This window comes from Pongo abelii, chromosome 11 (assembly GCF_028885655.2).
Source record: "Pongo abelii isolate AG06213 chromosome 11, NHGRI_mPonAbe1-v2.0_pri, whole genome shotgun sequence".
Classification (NCBI taxonomy): Eukaryota; Metazoa; Chordata; class Mammalia; order Primates; family Hominidae; genus Pongo; species Pongo abelii.
Genome location: NC_071996.2, coordinates 123,117,742 through 123,139,851, shown reverse-complemented (window position 1 = coordinate 123,139,851; position 22,110 = coordinate 123,117,742). Strand labels below are relative to the sequence as shown.

At 43.0% G+C, this 22,110-nt stretch overlaps 1 long non-coding RNA gene and 1 pseudogene across 1 annotated transcript; both read right to left on the bottom strand.

Annotated features, from left to right (window-relative positions):
- Positions 1-247: 247 nt before the first annotated feature.
- LOC129057890 (uncharacterized) lies at positions 248-1,336 on the bottom strand. Its single transcript, XR_008522667.1, has 3 exons — positions 1,133-1,336; positions 894-1,010; positions 248-688 (listed from the first exon to the last, which is right to left on the bottom strand). It is a non-coding gene; the product is annotated as an uncharacterized LOC129057890 (long non-coding RNA).
- A 17,373-nt stretch (positions 1,337-18,709) lies between these two features.
- Positions 18,710-21,496, bottom strand: LOC112132407 (large ribosomal subunit protein uL14-like; annotated as a pseudogene).
- Positions 21,497-22,110: the final 614 nt, after the last annotated feature.

Here is a 22,110-nt window from a genome sequence, read left to right as displayed (position 1 = left end):
CATTCCCACCAACAATGGATAAGAATACATATTTCCCTATAGCCTTGCCAATGAGTGTATTGTCAAGCTTTCAAATTTTTGCAAATATGATGGGGCAAGTTTGGATTTCAAGGAAAGGAACACAGCTATGCACATTAAAGATTTATGATGGAAAAATAAAAACCAGACATAGAAAGATTATTGGAGAGATTGAGGGCAGGATGGATGACCAAATGCATTTTACTTTATAAATATATAAATTAGGGATTAAGAAGTACAATGAGATGAAAGAAGAAAGAGACTAGAACTAATAAAAACCCAAATTACTTCTCAATCTCTGGAATTCAAAAGATTAAACTGACATTATATGCAAGAAAGAATCCAGTTTTGTCAAGTGATTGGTGAATTCTGAGGTTACACATTTGGACAGTGATGATACCAACACGTATTTTCTCCTCCCAGTTGAAATGCCAAGGCATTTTTGTTCCTTCTTCTTGAGATGCCACCTCTGTACCCTGTATATATTTATTCAATGGCATTTGTCTCGTGTACTGCAATTATTTATTTTCAAGTTTGTCTTCTCTCCCAGACTATGAGCTTATTGAGGACAGGACTACATCTTATTCCTGTCTATATTTTTACCATGGAATCATTACAAATGAGTTTGGTCTCCAGCACTTAAATCTTGGTTGAAGAAAAAGAAAAAGAACTGGAATGGAAAATGAAAATATTTAGTAACAACTAGAATAGAGGCACCGTACATCAAAACATCAAGGTTCAATCCAGTGTGAGATTCTTATTCAAAGAAAGCCCATTTTTTTCCCCAGTTAACTTACTGGCTCTGAAACAATACTTTCTTAACCTATATTTAAATATATGTTTAGAAATCAGAATAAGAGAAGGATGTCACATACCAGCGGTGATGGCTAATGTCTAGTGAACAGAAACTTCATGAATTTTGTCAAGATTAATCTTTTGGTGCCTAAGTAAATCTTCAAGCTTTGATTACAGGTGTTAGTGCAGAATGGCACCTTGGTGAGAAAAGGAAATCAGTGGGATTCAATGAAGCATGAAATTTAAGCACAGAAGCATTCACTAACAGACATTAGTGGCTAATAAGGCATCATTATCACTAATGTAATAAATAACTAACCTTGAGAGCTTGCCAACATTTTACATGTTACTTTTTGGATTCTTACAGCTTCAAGAAATAAATTTTGTGATAGTCTTTTTATGGAAGAGGAAACCAGGTCTTTCTTACTTTATCCAAGATCATTGGATCCTGCTTTTCTGAACTCTATGGCTGTACCCTGCAGGCCAAAGAAGCTGTGTTAAAATCTAGCAAATGATTAGAATTGACTGGAAAAACAGGAACCCAACTCTAATTAAGGAATTTGCTAATTACCCTTCTCTCTGCAGACATTACTCCATTCTTGGTCTTCAGCCCTGGCATGGATTTGGCCTTTATCACACTTTTTGCAAAACAGAAATGGCAGACAGAATATTGTTTCCAAGTTACATTTGGCCACAAAACAAATCCCTTCTGTCCTTTCTAGAGCTATATCCCCAGCCCTTGGAGAGCAGAGCTGCCTACTACTCCCCAGAAACCATATTAAGCCTAGCTCCCCACCCAGGCTTTCCGAGGCATGAGCTTCCCAAGGCTCTGGGTCCCACTAGCTTGCCTCTTGGCTTTTCCTTCCTCTCTTGTCCCATTTGGACCTGGTAATATAGGCTCTGGGAAATCTACTTCCTGACCAACTGGGACATCTGGAATGCAGCCCCCAGAACCACCCCCAGACCCCACAAGCCATTGCCAATGCTCAGTGCCCACCCCAGGCCAAGGCTTGAAATTGTCAATGACCAAAACAAAGGACAGGTTGTCAGCACTTTGTGTACTCTTCCAAGCCCACATGGGAAAGTCAACTCAACAAGTTTTCTATACAACCTACAACTGAGCACTACAGAAGTTAAATATAATAAAGGAAAAAGGAGAATAATGTGGAAAAGTGGTATCAGCACACAGATCTAGATATTTCCATGTTCCTTCTGTCTCTGTTCACAGTGCCACCACAGGCATAGTGGTTGTCTTATTCCTTTTTTATTGCTATAACTAAAATATCACAGACGAGTGGCTCAAGCCTTTATTTCTCACAGTTCTGGAGACCGAGAAGTCCAAGATCAAGGCATGAGCAGATTCAGTGTCTGATAAGGCCTTGTATTAGATTGTTCTTGCATTGCTATAAATAAACAAATACCTGAGACCAAGTAGTTTATAAAGAAGAATTTTAATTGACTCACAGTTCTGCAGGCTGTACAGGAAGCATGATGCTGCCATGTACTCATCTTCTAGGGAGGCCTCAGGAAACTTACAATCATGCCAGAAGGCCAAGGAGGAGCCAGCACTTCAAATGGCTGGAACAGGAGGAAAAGAGAGAGGAGAGGGGTGCCACACACTTTTAAACAGCCAGATCTCACAAGAACTTACCATCACGACAACAGCATCAAGGCTGATGATGTTAAACTGTGAGAAACCACTCCCATGAGCCAATCACCTCTTACCAGGCCCCACCTCCAACCCTGGGGATTACATTTCAACATGATATATGGGCAGGGACAAAGATCCAAACCATATCAGGCCCTCCTCCTGGCTCATGGATGGCTGTCTTCTCATTGAGTCCTCATATGGCAGAAGGGGTAGGGAGCTTTCTGGGGTCTTTTTTTATAAGGGCACTAATTTCCTTCATGAGGACTCCACTCTCATGATCTAATCACCTCCCAAGGACCTTCCCACTTCCAAATACCGTCACACTGGAGATTAAGTTTCAACATACAAATTTTGAGGGGACAGAAAGATTCAGTCTACAGTAGTGGTTAAGGGTACAGGCTCTGGAACCAGCTGCCCAGGTTCAAATTCTGGTTCTGCTACTAACTGTGACACTAGGACAAGCAAATTACCTCAATGTCCCATTTCCTTCATCTGCAAAATTGAGATAATAATAGCAGGACCTACCTCATAGTGGTGTCATGAGGAATCAATGTGAAATACATTCAAAAACACTTAGACTAGTGCCTGGCACACGTTAACTATGGTTTCCACCACTTCACTTTACTCAGGCTCCAAACCTCTCTTATTTCCAACCCATTTCTAATCAGTTGTCAAGCCCAGTCATTATGTACCTGCATATCTCACATATTCTCCCTCTCCTCTCCATTCCCACCACTAGTTGAATTCAGCTTCTGAGGCATAACCTACCATTTGCCTTCCCCAAAATCCCTTCTCCCCTTTCTCTTTAATGAATGAACTCTATTTTAGCCAGGCACATGGCAACCTAGCTAAAAGACTACATTTCCCAGACTCCCCTCCAGTTAGATGTGGCCATGTGACTAAATTCTAGCCAAGGGGAAGTAGGCAAGCATGTTACGTGGGACTTCTGGGAAGTTGTTCTATAAAAACATGCTTTTCTACCCCATTCCTCAACTTTGCTGCAGGAATGACCTTGAGAATGACAGCAGCACCCTAGGGATGGCACAGCAGAGAGCTAGAAAAGGACTAGATCCCTGATAACTTTGTGGTGCCTACACAACAATTCTGGACTGCTTACCATAACTTCTTTTATATGAGAGAGAAATAAACTTAACTTGTAAACGTTCCTAGTACAGGCAGAGGAAATTAATCTTGACTAATCACCTCTCTGTTTCCCAGATTACAGGAATGGGTTCCTAATTTCTCTCCTTCTATATCCCCATCTGACCTCTCTCCCTACACTGCTGCCAGACTGATCTCCCTGAAGCACAGCTCAGCACCCTCATGGAGTCTTCAATGACCTCCCCATTGCCCAGTCTTCTCAACTACCATGATTTGCCCCCTACCTTCTTTTCCACTCTTACCCCGACTCCTTCCCTCCTTTCCCAACTAAACCCAATTACTTCTCATTTCACATTCTCATCCCATTCTGTTCTGCCCTCTGTCTTTACCTGTACACTCTCCCTTTAGACTTTATGTGCCCAATTCTGGACAGTGTTTCAGGGTTCAGACGCCATTCAGCCTCCTCCATGGAGCCAGTCTACCCCTAAACCAGGAGTAATTCTCTATCCTCAGAACCTCCCCAGTGCTTGTGTCAGGGAGGGTAACAAACATGATAAATGTGAGGCAAGTCACAGGCTTAAGGAAGCTCACAAGGCTCTTTTTCTTCTTTTTAAATTAAACTTTTTGATTTGAAATCATTACAGATTCACATGCACTTGTAAGAAACAATACAAAGACATCTCCTGTACCCTTTACCCAGTTTTGCTAATCACACTATATTTCAAAACCATAGTACACATAGTACAATATCAAAGCCAGAAAAATGACATTGATACAATCCACCAGTTTTATTCGAATTTTCTTTTTTTTTTTTGAGACGGAGTCTTGTTCTGTCACCCAGGCTGGCGCAATCTCGGCTCACTGCAACCTCCACCTCCCGAGTTCAAGCAATTCTCCTACCTCAGCCTCCTGAGTAGCTGAGATTATAGGCACACACCACCATGCCTGGCAAATTTTCTTTGTATTTTTAGTAGAGATAGGGTTTCACCATGTTGGTCAGGCTGGTCTCGAACACCTGACCTGGTGATCCACCCTCCCCCACAGTCTCCCAAAGTGCTGGGATTACAGACGTGAGCCACCGTGCCCAGCCTGGATTTCCTCATTTTTATGTGTGCTCATGTGTGTGGATGTGTGTGTACGTTTGGGCTTCTGCAGTTTTATTACATGTGTAGATTAGCATATCCACTACTATAGTCAAGATACAGAACCATTCCAAGGCTTCCTTCTCCTGTTACCCTTTTATAACTACCTACATGCATCCACCTCACTCCCACCCCACACTCCCATTGCTAACCCCATCCATCCCTAATCTGCTCTCCATCTCTACCATGTGTTATTGTTTATATAAATGAAATCATACAATATGTAATCCTTTGGATTGACTTTTTCACTCAGCACATTTCCCCTGAGGTTCATCCAAGTTGTTCCATGCACCAGTAACTCATTCTTGTTTATGGCTGAGCAGTATTCAGTGATATAGACGTATCATAGTTTATTTAACCATTCGCCTACTGAGAAACATCTAGTTTATTCCCAGTCTTTGGCTATTACAAATGAAGCTGCTATCAATATTTGTCTATAGGTTTTTTTGTAGTCTTCCTCTTTTTTTAGAAATACAAATGCAAATCCCAGTGGACTTTTGCTACAAAGATGTTATTTCCTTTAAAGCTGTAAGTTAAACAAGAGAGTCACAAGCCTCCTTGGACCATGACTCCCGCTCAGAGGCTCTAGCATCTTCTTGACCAGGAAGCCATACCAGCACTGGGCCTCCTCCTTCTGGCTTCACATCTATGGGTGGGGATCACTAAACTCCCAAACCAAGGCCTCCCCATTTTAAACCTGCTGTCAACATCCTCCATGAAAGCCCTCTTTCCAGAAGCTAGGAAAGAAATAGAAATAAAAGCCCAAAGCAGATTTATCCTGGCTCAAGAAGACATTACGTACCTCAGAGAACCTTCAAACTAGAGACTGTCTTTTCAGGGGTTCTCTGCCCCTTATGAGAAGGAGTCACTGGGGCCATTTCCTACCGTCTTCTTTCATTACATTTTGTCTCTTTCTATCTTAACACACCCTATAGTAACGGTGTGTTTATTTGCATCCCTTCCCATCTCCAGCTATACTTGACTTCTCTCCTGGTAGACTGTAAACTTCTTGGGGAAAAATCTAAATTTGGTTCATCTTTGCAGCCCTACCGAGCATACCTAGACCAATACCTCGCACTAGTAGCCACTCATTCAAGCATTAAATTAAAATAGATGAGATTTATTAATTAACTGCCTCAATGAAGACCAGACTTGGCAGAAAGAATCTATGGAAAAGACACACCCCAAAACCATCATACAAAGAAAGGATCCACTTGGATTTGCTGAGGAAAGGAAGAAACACTGTTGAGCAGGGGTTGCTAGGACCCTAGATTGACATTCTGGAAAACACTCTCCCTCTGCCTCTCTCATGAGCACATACCGGCCCTCCAAGCTTCATGCATGGGAGCCTCCAGCTTTACACAGGCTTTGGGAACTCAAGAATTTCTGAAGTCAGGTATCTCAGGTCCCTTCAATTCTACTATTAATATATCTGGGATAGCTGGTCTTCTGGAAGACCAATGACAGTTTCAGGGGAAACCTCAGACCCAGGCTCTATACAACTTGCACAATTTTTCGATTCCCACATTCTCCATCCGGTTTTGGAATTAAAAATAATAATAATAGGCCGGGCCCGGTGGCTCATGCCTATAATCCCAGCACTTTGGGAGGCTGAGGCAGGCGGATCGTGAGGTCAGGAGATCGAGATCATCCTGGCTAACATGGTGAAACCCCGTTTCTACTAAAAATACAAAAAATTAGCCAGGCATGGTGGTGGGTGCCTGTAGTCCCAGCTAGTCGGGAGGCTGAGGCAGGAGAATGGCATGAACCCGGGAGGCGGAGCTTGCAGTGAGCCGAGATCGCGCCACTGCACTCCAGCCTGGGCGACACAGCCGGACTCCGTCTCAAAAAATAATAATAAATAGGCTGGGCGTGGTGGCTCACACCTGTAATCCCAGCACTTCTGGAGGCCGAGACGGATGGATCACGAGGTCAGGAGATCGAGACCATCCTGGCTAACATGGTGAAACCCCATCTCTACTAAAAATACAAAAAAAATAAGCCGGGAGTGGTGGCAGGCGCCTGTAGTCCCAGCTACTCGGGAGGCTGAGGCAGGAGAACGACGTGAACCTGGGAGGCCCAGCTTGCAGTGAGCCGAGATCACACCACTACACTCCAGCCTGGGCGACAGAGCAAGACTCCGTCTCAAGAAAAAATAATAATCATAATAATAATAAATAATAGTAATAAAAGGCTATGTGTGTGTGTTGAGAATATGCAGGGGAAGGTTGGAAGTAAATTTGTTGAGTAAATATCCTCCAATCTGCATAATTCATTGTAAGAAAAGTCAGTAGACTCATATCAGGCCATCTTTGTGAAAGCCTGTTAAGTGAAATTGTTTGGACTTGCAACCAAGGCAAGAAATCCTATCTTTGGAAAGGAAACAGTTATTTTATTATAAGATAGGCTATCAATCTTAAAATAATTACTGATGGTCAAGGAAAGATTCAAGCCAATTAGGTTTTTTGCTCAAGTTGATTCCATCCCCGCTTCCAGTACTCTTGTGAAGTCTTTATATAATCCAGAGCAAGTCCCTCCCGATCACAGGAGGTCACAGATGAGAGGGGCAGCCTGACCCAGGCTTCATGCACAGCAGATGTGCCCACTTCAAGCCAATTTGGAAGCAGGAACTGTGCTCTCCAACTCTAGCCTCTCATTATCTGTTTATATGAAGTTCTATGTAACTGGAACTGCTTGGAAAACTAAGCCATGTGGAAGCCATTTAAAATCATTTCACTTCTAATTATAAACCAGACAGAGTCATTTTCATGCAAGGGCAGGAACACTTCAGAGACTGTCAGGGTTCAGAACATTCCTTGGGTGACAGGTGGCTGGAATATTTAAAGAACTCTCTGTGCCCAAGATAACCTTGACTAGAGGAGTGAGCAATGGAATTTTAAAGATACATGAAGTTTGCATATGAAGTTGGAGCACGTGAAATACTTACTCAGACCTGATTTCAGAAAATGCATTGGATAGGTGGGACCACTGGGTTTCCTTGGGAGGCCACAAAGTGGGAAGGATAGACTGGGCTTTGGTGCTAGACCAAGCTGGGCTAAGTAAATGAGCAAGTTATAAGTCTCTCAGAGCCTCAGGTTATTTATCTATAAAAGATGGGAAATGCCATTTGCAGGATTATTGTTCTAAAAACTAAATGAGGCTGGACACAGTGGATTATGTCTATAATCCCAGCACTTGAGGAAGCTGAGATGGGAGGATTGCTTGAGGCCAGGAGTTCAAGACCAGACTGTGCAACATAGCAAAACCCCATCTCTACAAAAATTTAAAATAAAATAAAAAATTAGGCATGGTGGCACACGCTTGTAGTCCTAGCTACACAGGAAGCTAAGGCAGGAAGATCACCTGAGCCCAGGAGTTTGAGGCTGCAGTGAGCTATAATGGTGTCACCACACTCCAGCATGGGCCACAGAGCAAGACCCTGTCCCAAAAAATAAATAAAATCGAAATGAGATAATGTATGTGAAAACATCTAGCCCTGTGTTCAGCACATGGCTGCTCCATCACTACATGATAATTATAGTCCTACTTATTATTATTATTATAAGTCATAATTATACATTTGGAATAGTAGGTCAGGACTGGCCTACCACATATGACTGGCTGTGCTTATGCAAGAAGTATTTACAATGGCCCAGGAAAAATGAACGAGAGAAATACAATCTCCAACTTCAACACTGTTACATAACTCCCAAAGCTTTTTACCTTTTCCCGTCTTCCTCCCCATTCTCAGCCCTTCCAGACAGAGTGATGCATCTGAGAAATTCAGTGTAGGATACAACATTCAGGACTAAGGACTCAAGGTAACCAGGGGATCAACTTTCTTGATCTTGCAGGAAAGCATATGTACAACTCCATGAGAGCTGATCTAGTGAGCTGAACCATCAGAGTCAGAACCATCAGAGTCATGGAGGCTAGAACATGGTTGGACCAGATGAGCGTGTCCACTAGTCTGGACTCTAGGGAGAAATGGTTACAAGTAAGGGATGTTACTGACCTATGGTCCCAGGTATGATCAACCCTGGTTTGGTAGTCTGCCCACTGAAAGTTTAAGGGACTGTAAATAAAACAATTATTTCAACAGCACTCAGTTGCCTCATTTGATGAAGCCTGTGGGGTAGCTCCTTGTAAATCCACTGCATTTCATCAATTGCCCATAAATTTTAGACATGTCAGTGGTGTTTATTTTCATGGTTGGACAGGTCATCTTGGGTTACAGCTTGGTAATCCAACCTACATGTGAAAAAAAGAGTGCAGATGTAAGTCAGAAGCAATACTCAAAATATTTTGACAGCCAGGATGACACTAATACAGACCAATCGAGCATGAGCTCTGTAGCAGGAAGGACACTCTCCCTTTCCACAAAACGGATCCAACAGCACTAGTGCATGTAGGCCGAGTTCCCTGAATGGAATTAATTTTTCTTCACACTGGTAGTCAGAATGCACATTTACCAGCTACACTAGCTTTATACAAAACTTGAAAGCCAAGTTTAATCCTGTGTGATTAAAAACCCTGAGCGCCACATTCCCTCAAACTGGGCTTAAATGCAGAACTCAACAGGCTTGTAATTACATGCAATGCCACTCTCTGGCATGACTATAATACCATTTTACAACACAGAGGAGAACTATTGAGTTCTATTCACAAGAGAAAGTTCTACAATGATTCCTCTCTTGGTGGGATAGAAAGCATATGTCACAGCATATATTTTTTCTGCAATTAATTTTTATGAAACCAAGCATAAAAGATAACGCACCTGATTTCTATATTTGTTTTAATGTGCCCTGGGGAAGTTCTAACAAACCAGGAGAAGTAGGAACAATGATGGGACCTATCCGGATTTCGGCAACTGAGTAAGCAGATACCCCCAGTGTGAGAAGTAAACTTGTTTTGTTATCCTTGACTGCCTTTCCTCCTCCATCCCCTATCCCCCATTCCCTACTAGGCAAGACCACACAAAATCCAAAATCCACCCCCAAATGGATGAGACTTGCCTATTTCAAAAGCCCCTAATAAAGCCCACTTGGTCTTCATCCCAGGGACTAACACACCTCATTATCAGAAAACTCTGCCTCACAACTAAGCCCTATGTGACTGAGATGTCCAGCCCTTCTGACTCATCCACATTTCCCCAGGGGGCACTTGCATGCTTCAGACACCCTCCAAAGTGTGGGCAATGGAGCCCCTCTCCCTGACTGGGTTAGTGGGTGTCACTGCCTGCAGGAGCCCCCAAGAGAACCCTGGAGCAGAGCCTCAGTGGGTAGGAGGGACAAGCCAAGAACGAGGGACACAGGGACACACCAGGCCAGGCCAGGTGGGTCTTCTGCCCCACTCTTGCCTCAGGTGCTGGCAGGATGCTAGTCATCACAGCTATTTCTCTGTGCTCCCTTCCTCCCCCACTTTGTGGACTGCAAGCCAACCCTAGAATGCAGGATCCAGGTGGGCTCAGCTTTCACTGCCTCATGGCCTCAGGGCCCCAGGCACCATCTCTGCTCCAAGCATCCTCCGGAGAATTATTAATCTCTCCTCCCAGATCCTGGTCCCAAAATGTCTGCTCACACCTCTTTTTCTGAAAGATAAAACTACCTGTCATCTTTCTCCATGTCTCCAGGAGTCCCAGACCTCTACATAGGAGCAGGAGATGGGGTACTTTCAGTCATTCAAAGATTTATTCTCCCTAAGAAATAAGATATCGTCAGGCATGGTAACTCATGCCTGTAATCTCAGCATGCTGGGAGGCTGAGGCAGGAGGGTGGCTTGAACCCAGGAGTTCAAGACCAGCCTGGGCAACATAGTGAGACCCCCATCTCTACAAAAAATTTAAAAATTAGCCAGGCTGGCAGCATGTGCCTGTAGTTGCAGCTACTCAGGAGGCAGAGGTGGGAGCGTCACTTGAGACTGGGAGGTCAAAGCTGCAGTGAGCTTAGATTGCCACTGCTCCCCAGCCTGGGTGACAGGAGTGAGACCCTGTCTCAAAAAAAAAAAAAAAAAAAAAAAAGCAGGGGGAAACAAGATATCTTTCCAAATCTTTGTTGCTAGAACAGAGGGAAAATACAGATTTAATCTCCAATAGAGCACACTACTACATTTACAGTGTACATTCATTTTCTGTTTTTTAATTCCCTCTATAGTGGATACAGAATAAAATTGATGAGTCCTCTCGATGCAGTCCTTGAAAATTATTGTAGTAAATCTCCCTATGCTTCGTTTTTCTTCAGTTAGAACTTAGTTCATTTCCTTCACATGCCAGATAATTCAGATAAAATCCCTCTAGAGCAAATACAATTAAGTAAATGTTCTACATAAAGCAATTTGCCTTTTATTAAAAACTTCATTGTTAAATGCCAATGTGAAAACAGTAAATTTTTTATTTCAGCAGCTTTGTATTTACACTGACTATGGATGCATGTATCAGTTCAAATTGGTAGCAATTTACTAATTAATTAATTGCATTAAGGAGATTACAAGGTTAATAGCTGCTGTTTCTGATCATCGTTGGTCTTTCATGTAGGGTATTAAAAAGTAAAAATATACTAGTATTTATAGAACGTGCGTTTGCACCAAATAAATTCAATCTAATCCAAGAAGAGGGGTTCTTTTCAGTGCTGGGAATATCAAATTTGGTGCAAAACCTGAAAACCTAGATTTGACTTTTGATTCTCCAAATTACTCCATCTCCTTTTCCTCTCCCCTAAAAATGTATTTGACAGACTTAGATTTCAAATGGGAAAAACGATACCCAAGTGGTAGCTATAAGTGGGTAACAAGATCTGCCCGAGTTCCCTGAACTTGGATGTCACTCCGCAGTCTCACTTTCCTAACTGCAATTGTCCTTTGCACCTGACCTTGGCATCTACATTTCTCTTTGGAAGCTGATCTCTGTGCACTGTTGAGCCCATTCCATTCTTCTAAATATTAATACAAGCCAGAGTTGGACACACAAGCTTAGAGAAGCTGCATTGGAGGTGGAAGCTGCATTAGAATCAGCCACAGAGCCCCTCAGACCCACCGAATCAGGATTGCTAGGAGCAAAACCCAGCAATGAGCATTTAAACAGGCTCAGGCTGAAGTGTAAGCACACAAGGGACACAAAAGGAGATGATGATGCTGTAGACAAAAGGTCTCCTGCAGATGTCCATGCCGGAGGTTATTGGATCATTGGCCACAGTGCGAGGCCACAATACTGTGAGTGACAGTGTGGGTGGCCTACCTAAAGGGCAGGTTCTTCCCAAAGCCAGTTGTCGTAGATCAGGACATTAAAATGTGGTGGGCAGGCTTGAGATAAGAGGGGGGGACTTCCTCTTCCTGGATATAGCTCTCCTCGACTGGACTCTAAGTATATAGAGATTCTCAGGGTGCCCCTGGGCAATGAGATGGAAAAATTGTCTTTGATGAGGGCCACAAGCTGGGGGCTGCCAAGAGAGGCCCCAGGGACAGAGCTGTTCCCTTTGCAGCCACAGTTGGCTGCCCATACTCACTAGCTTGTCTGTGGGGAGCCCCCTTTGCAGTTCCCCCAGCAAGCCTGCAGAAACGTCAGAACCACACACCAGCCTGGTCTCAGCTGTGCTCCAGGGAAGGATCTATGTCTTCCCTTGGCCAGAGCAGTAATCAGAGAACAGAGTTCAGAGCTAGTGAGTGAGGACAGCAGTAAACAGTCCCCCAAGAAGATGACAAACCTCCAGAGAAGAGTTGGAACCGGGAGTTCTGCTGGTGAGAGTCAAGGAGTGGGGAGAGGGCTGTGTTTGGGGAAGACTGAGGAGGGCCTTGAATGCTATGCTAGGAGTCTAGAAGGCCTGGGAGGCCATTGAAGAGTTTTTAGCAGAAAGAGTATTATGATCAGATTTGTGTGCAAGAAAAATAACTGTAGCAGGCAGGATGGATTGCATGGGGGAGGGCAGTGTGGAGGGGAGAAAGAAGCAGAGGGATGGGTTAGAAAGACACTGCAGTCATTGGGTTCAGATGATGAGTGAAAGGGAATGCCTGTATCACTTTCCCCATCTGTCACTTCCAGACATGCCATCAGGCCCTCATCCTTGTCCCTTCTGCCCAGGACACCACTCCTAAGAGATACTGTCTGGACAGTCCCACCTAGGACTGGCCAGAACCCTGATAACTCCTGTCTCCCTCTCCTCCCCCAGCACCAGCTAAACTACTTAGAATGATTATTTTGTTTAAAACCAACTCTGTTCAGCTGTGGTTATATTTACCTTTTTTTGGTCCCTGGGAAGGCAAGGGCCTTTGGGAAGAAAACAACCCCTCCAGCTAATGCTGTTGAAGACCCCTTTGCTGTTCCCCCAACAAGCCTGTGGAAACGTCAGAACCACACACCAGGCTGGTCTCAGCTGTGCTCTAAGGAAAGATCTATGTCTTCCCTTGGTCAGAGCAATAATCAGAGAACTGAGCTCAGAGCTAGTGCGTAAGGACAGCAAGAAACAGTTCCCCAAAAGGACAGCAAACCGCCAGAGACAAGAGTTGGAACTGGGAGTTCCAACTGCTGGAATGTCCCTTGCTGGGAGTTCCTTGCTGGAGTGAAGCTCACAGGCCCAGGCAATACAAATACTCCTTCGTGCTTCCTCACTGGTAGAGTTAGGGTTGGGGCGAGGGGTCAGGGTCAGGGTGCTCCTTGCATTGTTTTGTTCTTCATTTTAACTATAATCATATCCCTTTTGCTGTGCTGCTTTTTGCAGTGCATCTGGCTCAGCTCTCACCACTGGCTGTGCGGCAGCCATGGGAAGTCACCTCACCTCACATGCCTCCAACTCTACGTGGATCATTCCCCAAGGGCCCCAGAGCTGCATTCTGAGAGCTATGTCACCTTTGCACTGAGGCCAATGACTGCGCGAAGCCCAGATGCCAAGGCAGGTCAGTCTGAGGTTGGTGGACAACTTTGGTTCTGAGACTCCGCAGCAGCCTTGCTTAACCTTGCTTTATTTGCAAAGCAGTCTAAGATGCTACCACCCAGCCTTCCCTCCCTGCTCCCTCCTGCACTGGGATGGGGAGTCACCCTTGCATCACACCCTGAAGGCTCCCAGACCTTTTCCCAGCTCTCTCCCCATTTTCCCTCACATAGGAATTTCCTCTAATAAAATCCTTGCATGTCTAATCCTGTCTTGACCTCTGCTTCTCTAAGGACCCAGATAAACACAGCTGTCCAGAAAAGAGGGACAACAGTTGTGCATTTGGAAACTGGGACCCTCTAGCCCCTTATTCTTTCATTTCTGAAACGTCTGTGGAGAGCTTAAGGAAATCCCAGCACTGGGGTAGGGGATGGGAGAGTACTAAGGTGGCGCTTCCAGAAGAGGCAGGTTGGGGATAGGAGCTCAAAGTCAGGTCAGAATCCACCAGTCTGAGCAGCGCCCTGGGCACTGCCAAGAACTCAGCATGGTTCCATCTCAAACTCTAACAGGAGGAAAGATAGAAAACCCTTCCTTACACTGCCCCCTCTGGGAAATATTTCACACCCCTAATAGAATGACACAGTTGTGAAGAACACCTAGCCAGCTTGATTGACAGGACCCAAGTACAGGTAAGGCAGAAGAGGAGCCTGAAGGATCAGAAACCACATAGGAAACACTTCCCAGCAAAAACCCAAATGTGAAATCAAGCTGAACGATTAAAATGTCTTACTCGTAACAGGACTTCATGGTGAAAACCCAAAAAGTCGCTGCCAATCAGGTGCTCTTTTTGCAATTTTTTTTTAACTCATTTAGACTTCTAATGAAAATGAATGCTGGGGCATGAGAAAATTTTGTTAACCCTCAATGTTGCCTAATCATGTCTAACAAGGATTCTCATACTTCTACTTGACTGAGGATTCAGCTGCTGACAGCAAGTTTATTAAATGAAGTCATTGTAATGAGGCAGCCAGCTAACTCTGCAGAGCTCTGCCCTGTGGTTCATGGTGGGTATCATTTAACCAAGAGCCGTGAGTTGATGGACCTCAGTAATCACGTTAATCTGCCTTTTCATTGTGATCTGGAGGATGTGACAAAAAGGAGTTTCAACATGATCTGCAGACAAGTTGGATCAGAGGAGTTGACAGAAGAGTCTTTTTATCCCCCAAGAAAATCAAGGGGCCTAAAAAGTGTTAAGACGCCACATCTGTCACTAGGAGGTTGAACACCCCCAGAGAGCGTTCACAAAGACAGACCTGTAAGAGAGCTAACAGAGAATAATGCGGAACTTGGCCAGCCTCGGCAAGCACACTTTGCATTGCAGTGTAGTCGGCTTACCCAGAGGCTGGGAGCCAAAGGACTGTTTAAAGACGTTCATCTAGGTGGGGGATGGTTGCTAGTAGAGCCAGCTGCGGGCAAAATGTGATGTGGCAACTTGCTGTCTGCAGCTCCCACCCTTCCCTTTGCTTGTCCTGAAATGCTCTCTCCCTCTCTGTCCTAAAGATCCTATTCCAGACCTAAGAAGAGAGAGGGAAAGAAAGGGAAACTGTTAAGTGTTCCATTTAGTTATTCTATTTCCCGCATTACCACAAGCCCACTACAGTGGGGTTGGCTGATAAATTTCTAACAGTAATGTTTGAATTGAATTTTTCCCCTGTCCTGCACCATAACCACCCTCTAATATCTCCAGGCTTTTAGTGAGACCTGCTCTGCCTGTGCCTTATCATTTCTGTATTGGAAGAATGAGGACTGGTGGTTTCTAACAGAGGGTAAAGCAGGTAAGAAGTGAAGGCAGTCCCAGGAGATGGCATGAAGGTGAGGAGAGAATGACAATGGAGATAAAGGCAGGGACACAGGTCAACACAGGCACAGCAGAAGAACTATATCCTAGAGGAAGGTGACCCTCAAAGGAAGAAGGCAGACACTTGGGTAACATGTATACATCTAGCTTTCTTTCTGCTTTTTAAAAAATTTATTGCCATAAAAGACATGGAATCAACCTAGGTGCCCATCAACATGGACTGAATAAAGAAAATGTTGTACACAGACACCATGGAATACTACACAGCCATAAAAAAAAAATTGTGTCCTTTGTAGCAACATGGCTGCAGCTTGAGGCCATTATCCCAAGTGAATGAATGCAGGAACAAAAAACCAAATACCACATGTTCTTACTTATAAGTGGGAGCTAAATATTGGGTACACATGGATATAAACATGGGAACAATAGACACTGGGGACTCCAAAAAGGGGTAGGGAGGGAGGGAGGGAGGGAGACAAGGGTTGAAAAACTATTGGATACCGTGTTCACTATTTGGGTGACAGAATCAACAGAAGCTCAAACCTCAGCATCATCACTCAATATACCCATGTAAGAAACCTGCACATCTACCTCTTGAATGTAAAATAATTTTTTTTTTTTGGAGACGGAGTCTCACTCTGTCACCCAGGCTAGAGTGCAGTGGCACAACCTCAGCTCACTGCAAGCTCTGCCTCCCGGGTTCATGCCATTCTCCCGCCTCAGCCTCCCAAGTAGCTGGGACTACAGGTGCCTGCCACCACGCCCAGCTAATTTTTTGTATTTTTAGTAGAGACGGGGTTTCACCATGTTAGCCAGGATGGTCTCTATCTCCTGCCTTGGCCTCCCAAAGTGCTGGGATTACAGGCGTGAGCCACTGCGCCTGGCCCCAATAATTTTTAAAAAGAAGTCAGATTTAAGTACAAAAAAAATTAATGCTATAATGTACATAATTGAAATGAAGGTTAGTTTTTGATGATGTAGGCTTATCTGAAGGGTGGTACTGTCCTTACATTTTGGTTTATACATTCCAAAAATGTCTGACCTTCCCAAATATCGCCTATATAGTTTCTAAATACCATAATGTTTGCTAAAAATCCATAGCATAAGAATTAAGACAACCTGATGTGAGAGTAAAGTATTCAAAGGATCTTAACCTTAAAAAGGGAAAGCTTTAGAATCCAGGGAGTGAAAGAAGCTGAAGGCAAACATAGCCTCAAGCCAGGGATCAAGGCTAAGAGAGGTTAAGAGTCTCATTCAAGGTCATGCAGTGGAGATGAAGCTCCAAGAGCCAGGTCTTCATTTAACTAATGCTGGGTTCTTTCCACTATAGTCTGGCCTAAGAGTGTCCTTACTTGTCCTCTGAAAAAAAAAAATTTAATATTTCACTTTTGAGGTTCTCAATCATTTGAGACTAGAACTTCTGTAGGACAGTAAAGCCCTGTTTAATATTTTTTTTAACCTAACTGTTTCCCCAGGAATCTGTTCTGGTCCTTTGCTTGTCGCTCCCCTTTTCCATGTTTGATTCAAGCCTCTGGATTTATTTAGTTATGGCTGGAGTAAAGAGAGAGGGCAGGAGATGGCACAAGACTGTCTTTAATAACCATAAGACGGCTGGCCGCTAAATCCTTTTCAAGAATTGAAGCTTTTGCTGTCTCACTGCTTTTCAGTCAAATTACAGGGAATGATGTCTTGGATGATTAGGTCTGTGATGAAACTGGTTATAGAAGCTATCTCAGAACCCACAGTGGTTCCCACTTAAATCTAAACACGAAGACCTGCCACAGATACTCTATCTAAAACTATTTCAACGTGTTACGCTCTTCTGCACCTGTCAATATTCTCTCCTTCGCAAAGCTAATCAATAACTAAAGAGAAAAAAAAGCAGATCTTGGTGCAAAAACATATTTGGCAATCCTTGGCTATATAAAATACTGCTTCAGTGCGGCAACCTTCGGTTGTATTTGCTGGCTTTGTTATCTGTGTAAGTTGTCCTCTGAACTATTTTTGCTCTCTGTGTTTACTTTTGAAATTGAATTTTTTTCATTCTAAAGTGCACCAAGGATGCCACTTAGACGATCCAAGCTCATGCAGCATAGAATTAAGATTTGATAACAATCTGGTTTAGTTTGACCATTGGAGGCCATCAAATCAGTTCTTTTAGTGGCAAATGACCATTTGTGGGTCTGAGGGGATCCCACAGAGCTCTGAAAAATCAATCATGTTAACTGGAAAATAGGCAAACTCCCAAAGCCCTGTGTACGGTAAAGACCTCTCCCAGTTGTTTTTAACAGGCTTGAACTACTACCAATGAGTCACCACGGACTTCTGTCTTAATTCATTCCTTACTCTATGAAGACTTTTCCAAGGCAAACCTTACATGCTATGATGTGGGTCACAACAACAAAACAAAATAACCAGGTCGGGTGGTATTTTCCTTTGTTGTAATATCAATATGTTTTTTAATTTACCATATGAAGAAAGCTACGGCAGGTACAGTATTTAGGAAATGCTAAGAAACTCGCTCCATAACACTTGAAGCAACCGGTTTCTGCCCTCAATGTACTACGGCTCTCCTTCCACACCCATGACCCCTGGGGAGAGAAACAAAATCAAAGGTAACCACATCCTACTTACTTTTGGCAAGTGGGATTACTCTCTATTGGAACCGTTAAAAACCCCTTTCCGGGGTTTTGTTTCCTGCCCTGAATTCACTGCAGATTGAGTATAATAAAGAGAGTAGAAAAGGGCAAGTAAACTCCTTTAATACCATGTCCGAAAGGCTGCTACACCCTGGAGAGTGAGCCAGTGTCTATGGTAACTAGCCCCCTCTCCAGCTGCGTGTGAATTGCTAGAAACAGAAATCTTTAGAAGTAAACAAAATAAGCTAAGAAATGTAGATGTGCTTTGTAAATGATAAAGCAGATAAATGTTTGTTGTCCCTGTTACTTTGGTAAATGTAAATGCAAAAATTCTCAAATGCCCTTAGTGATGAACAGACATTCACTTACAGGAGACCTAAAATGAGACCCGGGAACTGCTAATGCTGTCCTCTACCTGCTCAGGTTTCAGTTCTTCCTATGAAAGCCTCAGATTGCAGGGAAGTCTTTTTTTTTTACTTTGGACATCCCCAGCTGGTGGAATGTGTTCATTTATAGGGCCCTCTGTGACTGAGGGGAGCCAAGGATAAAAGGAAACATGGTATTCTCAAGTACACAGATCGAGGAGGAAAATCCAACTTCTATGTGACCAGTAAGAGAGTAGTGGGAATATGCCAACAGTGTGGTGGTAAATGGTTTTTGGTGGTAAATGGTTTTTGGTGGGTGTTTTGGGAGGTGGGGGCAGAGTTTAATGGTTTTTTTTTTTTTTAATTTTTTACAAATACGCTAAAGATTCATGCAGTGCTGCCAGCATTGGACGTCAGCCTGGGCCACACAGCTGCATACTCCTTTGCAACTGGCCATGTGATGGCAGAACCTTTCATCACACCTTTATTGCTTACTACAACCCTGGCATTATCTTCAAAATAAAGAAACAAGCCATCTTTTCTCTGGCATGACTTCTGTTGTCACATGACCACTGCTGGATGCACCTTCCTTCTGAGCTCTGGCTCGCCTTACTGACCATGGCCATCACCACGTTACCCACACCAGCAGAAAGTTTCGCTGTCCCTTGATCTCATTCACAGAGATGACTACAGATTTTTCACTCCTGTGTGGTCAGCACACTTGATCACATTTCCTACCAGAAGACCCAGGGAAACCCTGAATTTCACATAGAAGGACCCACCACATCCTCACACTTCAACATCTTCAGAAAGAGGGTTGGTAAATATTTAACAATTGCTCTCTGAGGAAAAATGAATGCATATATAGATATACTACATGTAGATGTTTGATATAAATCTTACCAATATAAAGGATCTATAGTACCCAATTTACAGATAATAACAAATTATACTCTTTATTATAAACTCCATATAGCCAATAGATTCTCACACAAGGCTTTGTTGATTTTTGCAAAATTCTTGTATCTGTACTCAATCTGTGGTTGGAATAGATAAATGAGTGTGGTTACAACATGAATGTTGATTGATATTTTCCTTTACATTAACAAGAAAAAAGAAAGTGAGTTAATAAAGATGTATGTCAGTATTTTCACTTGCTCTTCAATGACATGAGTGATTACTTGCTGAATCAGATGATAGTTTCAAATACCGGGAGAATTTCCTAAGCTTGTTTTTACTATTCACAATGTAACAGTTATGGACATGACACACGTTTAAGTTTAATATGCATTATTCACATCTTCTCCATCACTTTCTTAAGTCTAGGCAATCAACGAGACAATAAACCAAGCCCTGATTTGTACCATTTGCAGATTTCCAAGGTGTAAATTTTCCCACCAGGGTTGATTCCAAGCTACCATTTTGATGTCATGGACTACAGAATTGGGAAGAAATGTGCAATAGCACACCATGATATACTGTTTCCACCATACTGAAAAAATGGGTAGAAATAACCTCATGATCATAGAGAATAGTAAAAAGGTAGTAGAATAAATAGGAAGTAATGAGTTTTGAGAATTTATTGCCTTTTTCATGTAATTTACTTAATTGTAAGTTTACACAATTTAATTTTTAAGAATGGCTGTGTTTAACAATTGGCTTGAAAATTTCCTGAAAATTTGACAATCAGCTCTCATGAGCTGGTATGAGCCACTCCAGGACACCACAGGAAAATGCCCAAAACACATCTGTGTGGGATGGGAATTTTTGAGAGGCTGAGCATTTGAGGCATTCATATACCTGGGTTTTAGATTTTAGGGAAGTTGCCTAATTTTGAGCCTAAGTTCTTGAAGTGGTGGTTAGGATGTGGAGAAGCCCATCTGAGCTCCTGGCCAAGCTTTGAAGGTTCCTCCTAGATGTCCTTGTTAATCTTCATGTATGATATTTCTAGTCCAACTAATTATACCTATTTTGTTTTGTTCTGAATATCACCCATTTGACAAGCAGGGTTACGAAACCTAGCACAGCCTTCTCCAAAGCACATCCTGAGCCTGAAGTCTGATCAGCTTGGCTCCACCAGGAACTAACCGTCAGCTGATAAATCACAGGAAGATGACTGGCCAGGGGAAGGCTGAAGGATACCTGAATAATTTCATGATAATCTTCTGGAAGATACTTGATCTAGGAAGAGGAGGCAGGAAAACAAAGATTGCTGGACCATGTTTGAATGCAATAGTATGCCTGGTGAGAAGAGGGAGGAGACGGTGAGCACTCACATGGGTTGGTACCCAGATCCTTTATTTAGTGTTTGGTGAAATCTTGCTACCACTCCTTTGCCCCCATGGCTTAGGGGAAATGCAAACATCAAAATAACCTAAAGTCAGAGGTATCTTATTTGGTGCACTTGAAAGTTGACATGGTTCTCCTGTAAGGTCCAATCACCCTTGGGTCAGAAAAGCGTTGAAGTACAGGGCTAGTTGCACACAACTTGGGGAAATCCTCCTGATATTTCCTACAATTTCAAAGAATATGAACATCTGAACACCCAACAAGAGGAAAAGAAGAATCACGATGAAAAGTCTGCTAAGAGTAAGTAGAGCCAGAGAGACCAGGGTTAAAATCTCTGCTTCCCCACTTACTAGCTGTGTGACCTTCGGTGAGCTTCCTTAGTGGTAACATGGGAATAATCGTTTTGCTTACATTTTAGAGTCATCTGCAGATTATATTTAAAGCCTCTAGCAAGTAATAAATATATAATATATTAGCTTTAAAAAATGTAAAAAGAGGAAGCACCTATAGTTTTTTTTTAAAGCAGAAAAATACAAATTTATTGACATCTCTGTAGTATATCGGGAAAAATGGCCACAATATTTTGCAGCTTCTCTCATCAAGTGGTAAAATCCATTTATCCAATCCTCAAATATGGGCTTGGCATGTAACTGGCTTTGGCCAGTGGAATATTAGCAAATGTGACACAAGCAAAGACTTGATAAGTACTTGCACAAGTTCTTGAGAATTACTTCCCTTCTTGCTGATGGGAACGCTTTTGCTGTCATGTGACTGGCCCATTGGATAATGGGAGGCAGGTGGTCATCATCCCAGTTGTCATCACATCAGCTGCCACACATGTGAGTGAGGCCATCCTAGACTATCCAGTACCAGCTTAGCTGGCCAGAACAGAAGAACCACCTACCTGACTCCAAGAATCATGAACAAATAAAATGGTTCTTGTTATAAGCCACTAAATTTGAGCGTTGTTTGTTTTGCAGCAACAGCTAACTGATACAGTTCTGACTGCAGCTATATAAAGATACTTATGCAATGAAACAAGATTTAAGGGATACTGAGCTAAACGCCTCTTGCCCTCAACTGCTCACAATCATTTAAGTGAGAGAGACAAGACATAGAAATAGATAATACAGTTCAGCACAGAAGTTGCCAATAGGTTCAGGGTGGTATTAACTATGAGTAATTTTTTAAATGTTCTCTTAATATCATGATCAGTTTTTTCATACAGTTTTTAAATTGAATTTAGAAGGAGTGACTTAAGACTGTTAAGTTAGCATCTGCCTGGAGTGGAAGTTACAGGAGACAGAAAGAAGATGTGAAGTCTTCCCATGTGTACCCCCCCAACTCTAAAGGAGAGAGCCAGCCTGGCCAAATCATTTTCATTACCTTGAACA